This window comes from Eucyclogobius newberryi, unplaced genomic scaffold (genome assembly GCF_026437365.1).
Source record: "Eucyclogobius newberryi isolate DKJ021-1_F unplaced genomic scaffold, fEucNew1.0.hap1 SCAF_5, whole genome shotgun sequence".
Lineage (NCBI taxonomy): Eukaryota > Metazoa > Chordata > Actinopteri > Gobiiformes > Gobiidae > Eucyclogobius > Eucyclogobius newberryi.
In genome coordinates, this window is record NW_027316167.1 from 10192597 (window position 1) to 10210116 (window position 17520).

Genomic DNA, 17520 nt, shown 5'->3' on the forward strand with positions numbered 1-17520 from the left:
AGCGAGGGTGGATCAGTCTCTCACTGAAGCTGCTCTCCAGAGCGGACAGAGTGTCCTGCAGGGGGCGACACTCATGGTCCAGCATAGATGTGAATCTAGCCAGGACCCTCCTGTCCCCCACCTCCTGCACCGAGTCCAGAGCACAGCCCAGGACGGAGCTGGACTTCTTGATGACTTTGTCCAGCTTCCTCCTCTCCCTCTCTGTGATGCTGCTGCTCCAGCAGGCCACACCTACAGGAGCTGATGCCACCACAGAGTGATAGAAGGTCTTCAGGAGTGGCCCTGTCACTCCAAAAGACCTGAGTCTCCTCAGGAGGTAGAGCCGACTCTGGCTCTTCCTGTACAGTGCGTCTGTGTTATGAGTCCAGTCCAGTTTGTGGTTCAGATGAAAATCCAGGTACTTGTATGAGTCCACTCTCTCAATGTCCCATCCCTGGATGTTCACTGGTGAGGGGGCAGTGGGGTGGCGTCTGCGGAAGTCCACCACCATCTCCTTGGTCTTCCCCGCGTTGACGTTGATGAGGATCGTCATCCGTGATGAGTCCGATGATGGCAGAGTCGTCAGAGAACTTCTGCAGGACACAGCTTGGTGGATCGTCTCTAGTGGTTGGTCAGTTAGAGTCGTCCATTGCGGCCGCCATGTTCCTGACAACGGCCGAGCTGAGTTCAGGGATCAGGGCCACCTTCAGCAGTTTACTACTCGAGTACTTGTTCTTCACCGCCTGAAACAGAGGCAAACGTCACTAAACGCTGACCCTTAATGAGCGTAAGAAAGACTCACTTTGAACTTGGTCTTGTCGTTGACCTGGACCACCTTCTTGGCAATGAGCTGCATGATGGGCCTGAGGTGCGCCTCGTCGTACGTGGAGTAGTGCTGCTGCGTGGGAGACTGAGGAGGAGAACGACAACGTTGCTTCAGTAAATAATCTATATTTGACACCACAGTTTGGCTACAAACAGCAAACTAATTACGCGTGTTTACTGGTACCATGGCAACAGGCTTGACATCCACAACAAGCAGATAAAAGCATAATTTACAAAGTACACAAAAGCAAAGACAATTCCTTTCCCCCCATTTAGAAGTCAATGAAAGAATACAGACCCAGGGCAGCTCCTGGAGCAGCAACTGGGACAGACACAGAGCTGCAGCCGCGATCTCAGACGGACGAAAGTGAACCATGTCGTAGTCCAGCAGCGTCAGCTCCATCAGGTATTTGGCCAGAGCGTGTATCTCCACATAGGACTGAGAACAGAGAAGCAGAGACAGTTTAAACCTGAGCACAAACACACACACACACACAATCACTCCCTCACTCACAATCACTCACATTGGCCACTTTGGACGCTCTCCGGAGGAAGTGAGGGGCAGAGGGCCTCCTAGCTGGAACTTGATGCTCCGCAGCACCAGCTGCTCCATCTCCAGGATCTGGGCTTTGCTGAAGGCATTGTCTGTGATGTAGACGAAGTCTCCCACCTCCGGAGCAATCCTCTCCTCAAACTTACAGGCCACCAGCATGGCCGTCACCCCGACCAGCTGCAGCTTCCTGTGCGACACCGGCTGCACCTGGAGCAGAAGCTTACGTTAGCATTAGCACGTCCAGCGGACACAGCCCCAAGCGCAGAACGCTCACCTGCAGAAAGCGGTCGAGCACGGCCACAGACAGGTACAGAGTCTCCTGCAGCAGCTGTAACCTGGAGTGCACCTGGACCAGCCAGTCCACGAGCACTGCCCTCATGCAGCCTGTGATATTGTAGCCCTGCAGGTAGTTCGGCTGCATGGCCTGCTGCTGCTCCAGCTCCTGCAGATATCTGTAGATGTCTTTGACGTAATGGTGAGGCCGCAGTCCTGTTCGTCCACATCCTCCACTGTGAGCAGCACCTCAGAAAAGGCCTGGCACAGCTCGCTCTCCTTCTTCATGGACACATCCAGCTGCTGCGGGCCATCGGGGGCCACAGTGGCCTCAATGGCTGCTGGGGCCACAGTGGCCTCAATGACTGCTGGGGCCACAGTGGCCTCAATGGCTGCTGGGGCCACAGTGGCCTCAATGGCTGCTGGGGCCACCGGGACCTCCGGAACCTGAGGCTGGACCTCATGCTGCTTTGTCTTCAGGGCACTAGCAGGTTTGGATTTAGTGGTTCTTCTCTGCACAGACAAGAGTATGATGCTGTGGCCACTTCAAAAAGCCTAATGTATGACAACAAGGGCTGAGAAAAGGTCCAGCTAAAGCTCAGAGCATCATGTCGTTCACCTAAGGACCAGGACTGACCTTTATGTTGATGGCTGTGGTGTTGAAGTTGGTGACTTCACTCAGTGCTGCTCTCCTCTGCGCCGCGGCAGCAGCTTTGCCCAAACGCACAGGGCTTTCTGTGGCTCCAGGCTGAGAAACAAATGAGACGTTTGGCCACATTTACATTGGTCCAAAAAGGATGTGTGAAATTTTTAACTGTGCATTTCCAGTAGGGCTGCAACAAGGACATTGATTAATCACAACTCATGGATTATATAAATACAGCTGTTAACTAATGGAATAATCGTTACCTGGTCTAGTCAGACTAAAACATGCCATAAACAGAGAGAAAGTTTTATTACTCAGACGGAGCAGGAATCACACTGACAGGGGAAGTGTGTACAGTTTGTGTTTTTGACTAACACTACTGTCTGTAAGGATTCTCTACTAGGACGTCCTTAAATTACTTTATCTGGGTACAATTTCATACAAATGTCACTCACGGGCCGTTCTACGTTCTAATCAACTAATGAATGATGAATGCAAGGGAGAATGGATAGACTAAAGCGATGACCAAAATAATAGTTAGTCTCAGCCCTGATTTCCAGAACTTCAAAAATACAATGATAATGATAAGTATTTATGATAAGTATTTATCTTAACCCAAGAGTAGCATAAAAAATAAGCTGAAGGGGGCCTAAGAACTTAATTTTTGTATGTCCAACATCGGTTTTATGTTGCATCGAATCACTAAAGCAAGTTTCTATGTTTGTGAATTCTGTTCATTGACAATGGCAATATACATTTTCGGATAAAAATAGATTAATTACTGAGCTCTTGGACTGTAAAACACAGAAAAAAGCTTATTTTCAGCCCAATTCATAATACATGTTAATGTGCTGTTTAATGCATTTTTATTACAAGTCCCGAAATCTAATTTGAGTGATATTGTCTTCAGGTTTGAACAATCCGTCTTTTCCAGCACCAGTTTTCCTCCTGATGTTAATTCAGACTGAGACTTTCCTCTGCAGAGTTTGTTTTAACTTGAATAAAGTGACACCAGAAGCAGAGGTTAAAAATTACAGCTTCACAAAGAGTTCAGACACGAGTTTGTGCTCTGAATGTTCAGGAGCAGCTTCAGTTTGGATTTGTCACGTTTGAGGAAAACCCAGTCCCGAGTTAAACAGGATTAGCTTGTTTAGCTTTGTTAGCATGCAGCTAACGTTAGCATCACACACGGCATTACAAGAAAAAACACATTTATATGGAAGAAATAAATCCTTTTCTACTCACCAGAGCGCGTATCTCGAGAGACGTCATGTTCTCAACAGTGTTTGGAGACAAAATCACAGAATGAAGCTTTAAAAGGAGCGGTTGTTGTTGTTGTTGTTTTATGGCGGTTGGCATCCAATTGTTGCATTATCGCCAGACTTTATTCCTCAGACTTTTCGTAGTCCTCAGACTCTGTCGTAGTCCGTAAAAGTACTCCTTCCATTGCTTTGGTGTTACAAAGCCCATGAGGTCATGATATGTCTTTGTGACTAGAATAAAGGAGCGGTGTTTGCGTTAAGAGTGATGGCGGAGGAGAGTGGATCGGGGATGGAAGACGTTCTGGACGGCGTGGAGGAGCAGCCTTTTCTGCCTGCACGTGCCCGGAAACGTAAAAAGTCCCTTAGCTCGTCCGAGGGTTCTGGGAATGAGCAGCAGGATGAGGCTGAAGCTATTGATATCCGGGGTGAGAGCAGAGACTGTAAGGTGATCATAAAGCTTGCACAGGATAGTGCATCCTTTAAGGAGTGGAATTCAGTGGCATTGTCAAAGAGCCTAACTGTAGCTGTGGGAGTGATCAAGAGTGCGAGTGTCCTTAGAGATGGCTCGCTGCTGGTCGTGTGCAAGGACGCGGCTCAGCAACGGAAGGCGATTGGAACTAAACGTCTGGGTGGAAAGGACATTCTTGTGTCTAATGCTGAAAGAAACACGGTCAGAGGAGTTATCGTAGGTGTCCCTACGGCGACGTCTGTGGATGAAGTTAAGGAGAATTTGACGGGAGTTACGGTGGTGGACGCTAGGCGTTTGAAGGTGACCCGGTTTGGGGTAAGATGTGACAGCTTGTCGGTAATGGTAACACTTGAAGGGAGGTGCCTGCCTAGTAAGGTGTTCATTGGGTACATGTGCTATAGCGTCAGGCCATATGTTCCGCCGCCCCTGCGTTGCTTTAAGTGCTAGCGCTTTGGGCATATTGCAGCGGTCTGTAGAGGGAGGCAAAGGTGTGGTAAATGTGCAGGAGATCATGAGTATGGGAAGTGTGACGTGGGAGCAAAACTGAAGTGCTGTAACTGTGGGGAAGAACATAGCTCTGCCTACGGGGGATGCAGGTTTAGCAAAAGAGCTGCTGAGGTGCAGAAAATAAAGGTCTCTCAAGGTATATCCTATGCAGATGCAGTCAAGAAAGTTTCAAGTAACGAGTTTAGAGTAAATACAGAGAGAGGAGCCAGCGCTGCTCCCAGCCAGGGCGAAATGAGAAAGGCCATCGTGGCTCCCAAGAAGTGTGAAGGTTTCAAGAGTGGAGGTCCCAAGTGTGCAGGTTCCAGAATTAATGAGAATACCCTGGTTGTGGATAGAGAGGATTTTGTACTCTTTATGGTGGATGTTGTAAACTGCTGCTGCTCAGACTCAAAGCAGAACTGAAAGGATCAGGATCATTGCTAAAGCTGCAGGGAGATTCCTTGGAACAAAGGAGCTTGATTGGGCAGATATAGAAAACAGGCTAAAGGCGCTAAATGGGAGTCGGAGTGATGGGGGTCTGTTGTTGTTGTTGTTGTTGTTGTTGTTTTATGGCGGTTGGCATCCAATTGTTGCATTACCGCCAGACTTTATTCCTCAGACTTTTCGTAGTCCTCAGACTGTCATAGTCCGTAAAAGTACTCCTTCCATTGCTTTGGTGTTACAAAGCCCATGAGGTCATGATATGTCTTTGTGACCGGCTTTATTCCAGGGAGACTCTTCTTCATCTTCCTCTCCCTCTTTGACGTTCGGTGCTTTGGAAGTACAAAGCCCATGAGGTCATGGGACGTCTTTGTTGTTTTACAAAGCCCATGAGGTCATAGGACGTCTTTGTCGTTTTATCCTTTAGAAGTCCTTCTTCTATCACTTTTGTGTTTCGGCTTTAGTCCAGGGAGACTCTTCTTCACCTTCCTCGCCCTCTTTGACGTTCGGTGCTTTGGAAGTACAAAGCCCATGAGATCATGGGACATCTTTGTTGTTTTACAAAGCCCATGAGGTCATGGGACGTCTTTGTCGTTTTATCCTTTAGAAGTCCTTCTTCCATCACTTTGGCGTTTCTAAGCCCATGAAGCCCAAGCGCGTTAGAACATCCTCTTGCTCCTCATCCTCGGCTCAGTCTCCAACACCCCCCACCTCTATAAACGTTTACCCAGCCCTGTGCTACATAAGTAAGCAACCACAGCCTGACACAAACCCTGTGACTGGATCGCCAGAACGTTCCGCAGATTGAACTCCCGCCCATTATTCCGAAACCACAAGGCCAACCCGGCCCTTTCCCTATCATAAGCCTCACAGCAAATCAGCACATGCTTGACAGTCTCTGGCACCCGACAGTGACCACACAGACCGGTCGGATGTTTGCCTATCCTACTCAGTGACCAATTGAGTCCAGTATGGCCAATCCTCATGCGGGCGAAGGCCCTTTCCTCCCACGCGTTCCTGCCTATAGACCCGCAAGGACCCACACTACCCTGTATGTGATAGAGATGCCGTCCAGTAACACAGTGGCTCCAAAATTCCTGCCAAAGGCCGACCACATGACTCTTGATAACGTGCTTGATTTCAGACTTGCCCAACTCAGCCGCCACATCAATTGATGGCCGCCGAAGGGAACGTTTAGCCAGTGCATCAGCCATTTCGTTACCATCCACCCCCACATGCGCAGGGACCCAAATGAAGGAAACCCTCACATCCTTCCTGGACAGGGAGAGCATCAGACAGAAGATGCCATTCAACACATCCTGTCTGCAATCCGATTTCCCAGATTTAATGCTTTGCAATGCAGAAAGGCTGTCAGAGGCCACCACAATGCCGCAACACTGCAAAGCAGATTCCGCCCATTCCAACGCCAACCGTATCGCTATAAGTTCCGACGTGAAAACAGAAAGGCGATCTGTCAACCTCTTCTTGACCGCTAGCCCCAGGTCAGGCACAAAATAAGCGGCGCCAGTACGCCTACTCTCAGGATCCCTAGACCCGTCGGTATAAATAAACACATCACCTGAGTGCTTATCGATGAGCGCTTGAACGGCAAACTGCGGTGCCCTCCCAGCGACTCCTCTAAGCTTGCCATGCAAGCTAACATCAACAGGAGCCGGGACAAACTTCCACGGAGCTATAGCAGACAAAGCCACCGACGGGCTCACGCGCAGATCACCAACCCCCGCAAGCCGCGCCTTCGCATTTCCTACCTGGCTGAAAACCATACCGCCAGCCACACTCTGCCCCCCATCAACCCTGAGAAAGTCTCTCACCGGGTGAGAGCTCGTATGACCTTGCACATTCACCCAGTAAGCCAACAGAAGTTCTAGCCTCCGGAGCCGTAACGGCAATTCCCCCAACTCAACCTGCAGCGCCGAGACAGGGGAGGTCCTAAAAGCCCTACAGCAGATGCGCAAGGCCTGGGCTTGCTCCACATCAAGCTTCTTTAAGTTAGTCTCAGCCGCAGACATGTAGGCTATACAGCCGTAATCAATAGCCGCCCTCATGACGGCCCGATAAATACCCAGGAGCGACCTTCTGCTGGCCCCCCAGTCCTGGCCGGATAGACAACGAAGCAAGTTATTATCCCTTTTGCATTTACCACTGACCTTATCAATGTGCCGACGCCAACTAAGCCTCTCGTCAAAGGTGACCCCCAAGAACCTCACCTCCCTGACCTGTTCGAGCACCTGCCCATGCAGTCGAAGGGAGACGTCCCTATGCCCATTGAAGAAACAGATCACTTGAGACTTCCGTACGGACAGTTTAAACCCCCACTTCAGGGTCCACTGCTCCACCTGCTGTATTGCCCTTTGCAGTTTCGCCTCGTAAAACCGGAGATTCCTCCCTCTCACCCATAGAGCGCCATCGTCAGCATAAAGGCTCCTCCCAACAGACCCATCCACGTCGTCAAAGATGTCCTTAATCATAACATTGAACAAGACAGGGCTACACACACTCCCCTGCGGGATCCCATTCTCCACCCCATAGACCCCAGAGTAAGCAGCGCCCACTCTGGTTTGGATACGCCGGCCAGACAGAAAGCTCCGGACCCAGTTAAACAGTTTACCCTTCACACCACACTTCCGCAGCTTAATGAGGAGCCCATCCTTCCAAACCATATCGTACGCCTTCTCCACATCAAAGAGCACCGCAATAACCTTTTCTTTCTGAGCCCTGGCCAGCTGGATATCAGATTCCAAACACAACACGGAATCCATGGTGTTCCTGCCCCTACGGAAACCACTCTGGTGCGCGGGAAGCAAACCCTGACTCTCCAAGAAGTAATCCAACTGCTCGGTAACCATGCGCTCCATCGTTTTCCCGAGCTGCGACGTCAAGGCAATCGGCCTATAACTTGAAGGGTCAGACGCTGGCCTACCCGGCTTCAGAACCGGCACCACCGTAGACTGTTTCCACGCAGATGGAACACAACCTGAATCCCAAACACGGTTGAAAAGACCCAGGACTAGCCCAAGCGTGTCATCAGTCAAATGAGAGAGCATGTCATAGCACACCTCATCTTTACCCGGGGCTGTCTGTTTCGCCTTAGAAAGTGCTCTCCTTAGCTCATACAAACTAAACGGAAGGTCAAGGTCATCTTGAGTCGAAGGCTGGTGCCCAATCAGCTCAGAATTCTGGGCCAAAGTACTCTCCCTGTAGTGCCTTTCCGCAGGTGAGAGATTGTCAGAGCTGTGCACCGACACAAAGGTGCTGGCCAACAGTTCAGCTTTGTCAACGTCGCTGACTGCTTCAACACCATTCAGTATTAGGACCGGGGTCCCGTGACGGCGCTCAACCCCATGCATCCGCTTAATCATCCCCCAAAAATCCCCGAGACGCGTTTCTCTCCCAATTTTGGAACAATACCGCCTCCAATAGGCACTCTTGGCCGTTCTCACAGTTTTCCGCACAACAGCGCGGGCCCTCTTGTAGTCAATGAGGGCACCCTCAGTGTGGACAACCCTTAGCCGGCGAAACGCCGCATTTCTCGCCCTAACAGCATGACCACATGCTTCAGTCCACCACGGCACCCGCTTCCTATGTCCACTACCACCACTCTTAGGAATCGTGCCTACCGCTGACTGCGTGATGAGCGAGACAATTGCACTATTGAGATCATCCACCTGAGTCAATCCTCCTTCCTGCAGAACCCTAGAACCATCATCAGCTTTCCTCAGGAAAGCCCCCCAGTTCGCCCTTGCCAACTGCCACCTCTGGATCCTCGTCCCCCTGACCACACAGCTCCCAAAGCCAATCACGGTGCGGACTAGATAGTGATCGCTACCAAAAGAAAGATTACCAAGAACCTCCCAACTACAAACACCAGCTAACTCCTTGGACACAAGTGTAAGATCTATTGCACTTTCCGCACCGGTCCCCATATCATAGCGGGTCCCACCCCCATCATTCAGACAAACCAACTCCCTTTGATTGATAAAACCCTCTACCACCTGCCCATACCTATCGGTACCACTACCGCCCCACAAAGCGCTATGCGCATTAAAATCCCCACACCACACGGCCTTTCCCCGAACATCCTTACCGATACTATGCAAGGACTCTAACGTTAACTCACCACACGGATTATAAAGGTTAACCACAGTAACAGCTTCACCACCCAGCCAGACCCTCACCGCCAGGGCCTCCGGCGCTTTACTCACACTGACAACAACGTAATTTAGGTCATCTCGGACAAACACAGCCACACCTCCGCCTCTACCCTGCTCCCTATCATTCCTAACACACACATACCCTTGTATCCCAAAACCCCACCTAGGTCGTAACCAAGTCTCCTGCACGCACATAACGTGAGGCTTGTTCAACAAGGTAGAGACAAAATGCTTAAATTCCTGGCCATTAGCACGAAGACTACGCGCATTCCATTGCAAGACAACCACCGCCATTATGAGCCCCCGGAACCTGACGGCGCATCGGGAGCCCCCCCACTCCCACTGCCAGAATGGGGCAGGGCGCCCTCCCGCAGCGCATCCTCTATCTCCGTCCACTCGGGGCCCCCAGCTCCAAAGTACTTCCCTGCAGCCTTAGCGATGATCTTAGTCTTTTCGGATCTCTTCTTGGTTTGCCCAGTACAGTTAATCACTTCCACTATAAAGAGGAAGAAATCTTTCCTCTTCACAACCAGTACATCCTCCGCACCCACAGGGCCTCTGCCCGTGGAAGGCACACTCACAGGCAACCCAGTTAGGACCTCCCCCTGGCCGCGGGCAACGCTGCCCCCTCCCCTGTCGCCTAGGACACCAGCAGCACTGGCAGCCCCCACTGCATCCACCGTCACCTGACTACCAGACACCTTCTTGACCGCATCCGCATAGGATATGCCTTGAGAGGCCCTAACTTTTTGCACCTCAGCAGCCCTCTTGCTGAACACGCATCCCCCGTAGGCAGAGCTATGCTCTCCCCCACAGTTACAGCACTTGAGTTTTGCTCCGTCGTCACACTTCCCATACTCGTGGTCTCCTGCACATTTACCACACTTCTGCTTCCCTCTACAGACCGCTGCAATATGCCCAAAGCGCTGGCACTTGAAGCAACGCAGGGGCGGCAGAACATATGGGCGTACGCCATAGCGCATGTACCCAACGCACACCACACGAGGCAGGATCCCACCTTCAAATCTAATCATTATCGACAGGCTGTCACACCTTACCCCATCCCGGGTCATCTTCAACCGCCTAGCATCCACCACCTTAGCTCCAGTCAAATTCTCCTTTATGTCATCCACAGATGTCGTCGTAGGGACGCCTACTATAACTCCCCTAACCGTGCCTCTTACAGCATCAGACACAAGAATGTCCTTCCCCCCCAGACACTTAGCTTCAATCGCCTTCCTTTGCTGAGCCACGTCCTTGCACACGACCAGCAGCGAGCCATCCCTAAGGACACTCGCATGCTTGACCACTCCCACAGCTACAGTCAGGCTCCTTGTCAACGCCATCGGATCCCACCCCTTAAAGGACGCATTATCCTGCGCGAGCTTTATGAACACCTTACACTCTGAACTCACATCCCCGACATCTGCAACCCCCTCGCCCTGCTCCTCACTGAGAGAGCCCTCCATAGACGAGCAAGAAGACGCCCTACGCTGCACAGGATCAGTGGCTCCAGGGGAGTCCTCCCCGCTGTTCATATCGTCACCGACCAGGTCACGCTTCCTCTTCTTCTTCCCCGTCATACGGACCGAGGCGTTCCTCTATGTTGCCGTAATATCCAAACTGTTGTCGTTGTTGTTTTTTATGGCAGTTGGCATCCAAGTGCACGAGGTACAGCCATAATCAATAGCCGCCCTGCTGGGGTCTCTGAAACAACAACAACTATTCTAGTCACAAAGACATATCATGACCTCATGGGCTTTGTAACACCAAAGCAATGGAAGGAGTTCTTTTACGGACTACGACAGTCTGAGGACTACGACAAAGTCTGAGGAATAAAGTCTGGCGGTAATGCAACACTTGGATGCCAACCGCCATAAAACAACAACAACAACAACAACTGCTTATACTACAGTTTTGTTGTTAGCACACCAAAGCAATGGAAGGAGTACTTTTACGGACTACGACAGTCTGAGGACTACGAAAAGTCTGAGGAATAAAGTCTGGCGGTAATGCAACAACAACAACATTTGGTAGGAAGTAAGCAAAAATGTAATCTGTGGGCACTGCAACATTTTTATTGAGTTTGCATTGAGTTTTTTGTAGCTATAGTGTAAGAAAAGCAGTTTTACTTACATTTACTTGAACTTCCAGGCTTTGTGCTTGTTGGGATGTGTTAAAAATTATTACTGACTGTAAAAAAAAAAAAAAAAAAAATATATATATATATATATATAATTTAAGCAAAGTAAATATAAAATATATTTTAAGGTGTTGTAACATATGATTTTATTTAACATTCATTTCTATTTGATTTACATTTATTTGGGGAATTTATATTTTATATTTATTTTGTATGAAATATATGTTTTGTATATATTGTAAATATATTTTTGTATGTGTTGTATGAAAGGAGAGAAGGTTAGCACTCCCCTTGACAAGGATGGAAACGGCCCCCTGGGGCCCGCAACACATATACGGTTAAGGCACTGCCGCTTACTCTGCAGCATCTCTAACCATGTTTTTTCATGTGCAATTACTGTCGTGACACATGCAATGGTATTTATGTATTTATTTATTTATTTATTTGTCTATGGGAGTTTTTATTTATTTATAGGAGATCTTCTACTGAAAGTGTTTTTCAGACTTCCTATAAGTGATCTGTTCTTCTGTATCTACCTCTGTATCTACCTGCGTTGCACCAATGAAATTTCCCCATGTGGGACAATAAAGGAATATCTTATCTTATCTTATCTTATTTGAGGGTTTGATTATATTGTGTTGCACTTATTTTATTTTGGGTACATTTATTCACTCTGTATATTGTTTCCGTACAACCCTTTATGTGGACGCACAGGAAGTAGAATTGAGTTGAGAGCGCGTGAAATAAAGAGATACTGATAGTGATAAACACTGTCCTGCGTTGGTCTATTTTAGCATAGAAAAATAACAGGAAACACCTTACATTATAAACTCAACTGTAACCCGCAATACCCACTGCCTCCGAGACCAATTTTTTTTTTTCATGTTTATTGGTTTCTGTGGGTGTAAATACTGTACACCAAAGAGTGATGACTCAAAAGACAAACAACTCCAAATCAAAATTGTAAACACAAAGATCTACACCATCAGGACTAAACTGAGACAAACCAAGACTCTGACATACAATTTCATCAATTTATGTAAATCTTTACTGCACCTCTGTACAGCAAAAATAACTTTAAAAAATGTTTGATAATCTTGTTTTAATAATAGAAATAGCTTTCATAGTAAAAGTTGTGTCTGTATGCAGCTTGTGTTTAGACTTTTTGTGGTCAAAATCTGTTTCAGACGCATTGGCTGAAAGCAAATGACCCATAAAACTGCCGTGTATAAAAAGAACTCTTGCACCATTCTGACCTATTTGGATGTTAGTTTCACAACTCCTCGTGGTTTCACCCAAATGTCATCGCTGCGCTGGATGCTCTGCCCTCAGGAATGACGCGGAAGATGCCAAAACTCATATTTATGTCATGAAGTTCATCAAGTGCATTCAAAGTAGGCTGCGTGCTTGTATTTTGTGACCTGTAAATCCTGTAAACAGTCGGTGCTCTCATAGTTGTAAAATGTACTCAGTGTCATTAGAAAAATCACTGTTTTAATATGTGATTATTATTATGAAATGAATAAGATAAGATAATCCTTTATTGTCCCACATGTCTATATGACAGATTCTCCTTTGTTTGGCAGTATAGCCCCTGTGGCAAGTATTGATCATAGTTATGTTGCAGTTTGTGAACATTTTGAAAAATAAAACTAATAATATTGCAGGAAGTGTTAAAACGCAATCCCTATGTGATGTCATCAATAGGTGACGTGTATACTAAAATTGGGACAATACAGAGAAGATGCAATTATGACATGCAAAGTCAAGACAATTTACACTTAACTGACACTTTCAGACAATTTGAACGACCATTCAACAAAATAAAATGTGCTATATGGTGTTAATCATAACTAATACTGATGCAATTCCGTCATATGTGCAATTACTGTTGGAATTCATGTGCAATTACTGTGAAATTCATGTGCAATCCATGTGCTGTCGTGACACATATTCATGTGCAATTACTGTCGTGATCACATGCAATGGTATTTATGTATTTATTTATTTGTCTATGGGAATTTTTATTTATAGGAGATCTTCTACTGAAAGTGTTTTTCAGACTTCCTATAAGTGATCTGTTTTTCTGTATCTACCTCTGTATCTACCTGCGTTGCACCAATGAAATTTCCCCATGTGGGACAATAAAGGAATATCTTATCTTATCTTATTGTGTAATTTATATGGATTTATATTATATGGACTTGTTTACAGTCTGGTTGCTAGGTAACAGTTGTGGAATTACCTCTACCTATGTCATATTTGCTGCACATGTCCAACCAGAAAGTAACAATATAAACTTTACATAAATGGTCAAACTGGGGAGTCTAACTGGTCATATGGACTTTCATTATGAGACAACCTGTGAATGAACTATGGAGGGTCCAAACAAGCACTGTATAGATCAAATGCATTATCATTATCATTATCATTATCATTACTATAACCTTAGTGAACCGTGATGGTGGTGAATGGCCTCGATTGTCAGAGTCAGTCCACAAGTCTCCATTTCTAAGTTGAATGAATGAAAATCTAACCCATCCAAAATGATTCTGGTGATTTGTGATGCTGCAGGGCATAAGAAGGTGTCAGATACGTCAGCACAAGTCATGAGCGTTTTACACCCAATTCAAGTCTCCTCCTTTTACAACCTCGAGACTCAGACAGAAAAATCAACTTCAAAATGTAACTTTTTTGTGGCCTAAAGGTGTTTTACATGCGAACGAGTATGACAAAGACTACTTCACGCCCTCAGTAGAAAGTAAATTGAAATGTCAATCGATTTACCTCAGCAACAGCTTGTGCATGTCTTGTGTTTTCATTGACAGTGTCTATTATCTTCTAAATGATCCGTTTTTCTTGTTACGATATAGTGTATTATAGTACTTTCCAGCATATTGACTTTCCAAGAAATGTGCATGTTCCTTCTTGTGATAAAATGTGAATATATGATTATATTTCTGTGATGTATTTTATCTGCATAATAGTGATATTTTATCTGCATCATTAGTCTAAGAGAAGAACGGGGGTGTTTGACAAACTGCATTTGTGAAGGGGTCGTAAAGATGGGCCAAAGGATGTTTACCCGAGGAGGGGGGGGTTGCACCCCCCCTTGCAGGCTTTATCTCTACGGAAAAATACAAAGTGCCTTGATGTGAAACTGACCAATGAGAAATGTGACCCGCCTATTCCAGAATATCTAATAAAACCAACCAGCATGGGAAAAAACGGGGTGAGACGCAGGAGGATCACGCAGGCTGCTTACAACAGCTTGCGTGATCAGTCCCCGCGTTTTCTCCCATGCTTGCCACACAAATGTCTGACATTTCTGTGTCGTTTCATATTCTAAGTTGAATTGTGTTCTCTATGTGTTAAGGAATAGCATCTGGTGTATGTCTAATTTCCTGACACTTCTCGTTTTAAAACGTGGACAGTGACGTGTGAATGAGGAATGTTGGTCCACTAAATGTTGGTTAATTTTGTCTAGACTGAGCTGACTAACGCATTCATCCACATGCAAACGTTACCTGCTTGTCTCCATGGAGCTAGGTACAGTTAATGCCAAACTGTGGAACATTGAAAGCAATGTCTCCGTCTCCGTAGAGACAAACACAAGCACCTATACACATTGTAAACTTAAAATGGAGGAAACAGCTGAACTGAGGAATCATTTTGACAATTGGCTTTTGACCTATGTGATATTTAGTTTAAGTTAATTTTAGTCTAGTTTTAGTCAACAAATTACAATTGCACTAAAACACTTATTTTCTTTGGTTTATTTATTTATTAATTTATTTAGAACATATGACTCATATGTATGAATCAGAAGGGGTTTATTGCCATTGTCAGTGAACAAAATTCACAGGCTAGGAACTTGATTTGGTTATTTGGTGCAACATCCAACAATGAACAATAATAAAGCAAGATATGTGTTCCGACCTGCTCGTCCCAGAGCCCTGGAGACGTACAGGTCCTACAGTTTCCATCTTTTGTTCCTCGACAGGTTGATGGTTCCATTAAAGTTTACACAACAAAAGTCCAGCAATATCACAAAGCACATTAAGTCCACAGACAATAACTCCACATTGGAAACACATCACAGAAGACTGAGCACAGCAGGAACAACTCATAATACATACATTTCAGTATATAATATTCATTTATAAAGTACTACAGTGATTGCTGATACAGTTCACATACTTCTGTAAGAGTATTGCTTGTACACTTAAGTGCTGTATTTATTGTACATTTTATTTTATTTATCTAATGTATTGCTTTTATGTGTGTTTATTGTTCTGATTGAGTTCAAAGGCCTTTGACTGCTGACTTTTAGAGCCAAATGTTAGTTTTATAATGCTATTATGTGCTGCACTTTGGATAGTTGGATTGGAACAAGAATGTCATGCCAATTTTGTTGACTGAATCCACAATATATTTGTCACCCGTAACATATATATTTCTATTTAATATGATAGATATATTGAATAGCTTCATGGGACTTGTTGTGTATGATCTAATTTGAGTCTGAAAAGGTGAATATCTGTAGTTTTAAGTTATAGATTTAGTCGACGAGAAGTAATATGCATTTGTCATTGTTGAGGTTCAGGTTCAGGTGACTTAATTTGCACAAGCTGACGTGTGACCAAACACTTGACAGTTGAGTTTTCTACAAATCAAATCAAATCAAATCAATTTATTTTTGTAAGGCCCAAAATCACAACAACAGTTGCCTCTGAGGGCCACAGGGAAAGTCTATGTGGACGTGCATCCAGGTGCAGCACTTTCAGCGTTGAAAAATCTGAACTTTCGCAGTGCGACAACCAATCGAGAGCCTAACCGGAGTTAAGCGTCATTCATGCAGATTTGTGTCTAGTTCAAACACGTGTCAAGGGCGTCAGTGTCTCCATCGTCAGCCCTCACAAGCACAGGCGTCCCGCTGGAGGCGTCCCGATGGAGGCGTCCCGATGGAGGCGTTGGCTGCCATGTTGACGCCGCGGTCTGAATGTAGCATAAGAATGTATGTGTTTGAGGTACGTATATATACGGTATATATAATAACTGCCTTACTGTCGAACATCCCAACAAAAGTATGGGCTAACACCTGAAAAGTTACACTGTGCACCTTTAAATTCACGTTGAAATGTCAAATCAGTTGCTGTCTTTAGTTCTTACACAAACCAAAGTTGTTGGTGTGTTGTTGAATTTGCTTCTGTGTGATTATTGTCTTGTTCTTTCACATGAAGTTGAGAGGGGCCTGTGCAGACTGAACGTACAAACTCCCCCTGGAAACTGAGCTGCGGAACAATTTGTTCTTGTACTACCTATTTTTCTTGTCAAACCTTATAAACGAACATTACTCTCTTGATTAAAATGTTCTGGTTAGTCTTCTGTGAGTTTAAATAAGACTGCGTTCCCACTTGTCCCAGTTTGAACCTGATTTAGTTCTTACGTAGATTTGGCCCTGTTTTTGCCCTTTAGTTCCAGATTTTGTCCCAGTTTAGTTCAAATTCTGACATTCTGACATTTTACCTTAGAATATTATAATTTTGAAATCTATGAAATCAGAATACTGTATCTATACACTGTACACATAAGTTCACGTCCATTGCTCTTAATCAGAAATTAGATAAATATTACATCTAAACTCTGTATTTTAGTAGATATGATCTGAGTTGCTTCTTTTCGTCTCACTGCTTCCCGCTCAGTCACATCCTAGTCACACTCGTCTCTTGTCTCTCAGCGGCAAAGATAAATTAAAAGACAATTTTTAACGCTGAGAGTCGTGTGATTATAGCCAGTGAAGTGCAAAGTCTGAAGGCTGCACTTTGGGTCATGTGCAGCTCATAATGATGTCTGCTCTACAATAACTGGACTTGTATGGACTTAATTTCATAGATAATGTATTATTTATCGCTCAGAAAATTACTGGAATTACAAATACACAGTAAATAACTACAAAATTCAATGTAGGCAATATGAATATTAAGTGCTTTATTTATTTGTTTTACATTATATGTTGTTGTTGTTTTTTATTTATTTGCATTCAATTAAAAACAAAAATGTTTAAAGGGGAGAGACATATTATGCAAAATCAACTTTAATGACTTCTAACCTTGTTACGTTGGGGTTTCCTCATCATTAACTCAAACTTGTGTTTTAATTGATTCTTGTATGTTGGAGTAATTCTGTATAGTCCTGCAACTGAAACTTGAGTTCTTAGAAAAATGCTGTTTTCACTTACCTCCTATCACCACCCACATGTGATTATTCT

The 17520-nt window shown here is 45.4% G+C and overlaps 1 non-coding gene and 1 pseudogene across 1 annotated transcript; one reads left to right on the forward strand and one right to left on the reverse strand.

Moving 5' to 3' along the window:
- Nucleotides 1-611: 611 nt before the first annotated feature.
- Nucleotides 612-3548, reverse strand: LOC140381494 (G2/mitotic-specific cyclin-B2-like; annotated as a pseudogene).
- A 7957-nt stretch (nt 3549-11505) lies between these two features.
- On the forward strand, nt 11506-11634 carry LOC140381792 (U6atac minor spliceosomal RNA). Its single transcript, XR_011931283.1, has one exon. It is a non-coding gene; the product is annotated as a U6atac minor spliceosomal RNA (small nuclear RNA).
- The last annotated feature ends 5886 nt before the right edge of the window (nt 11635-17520 follow it).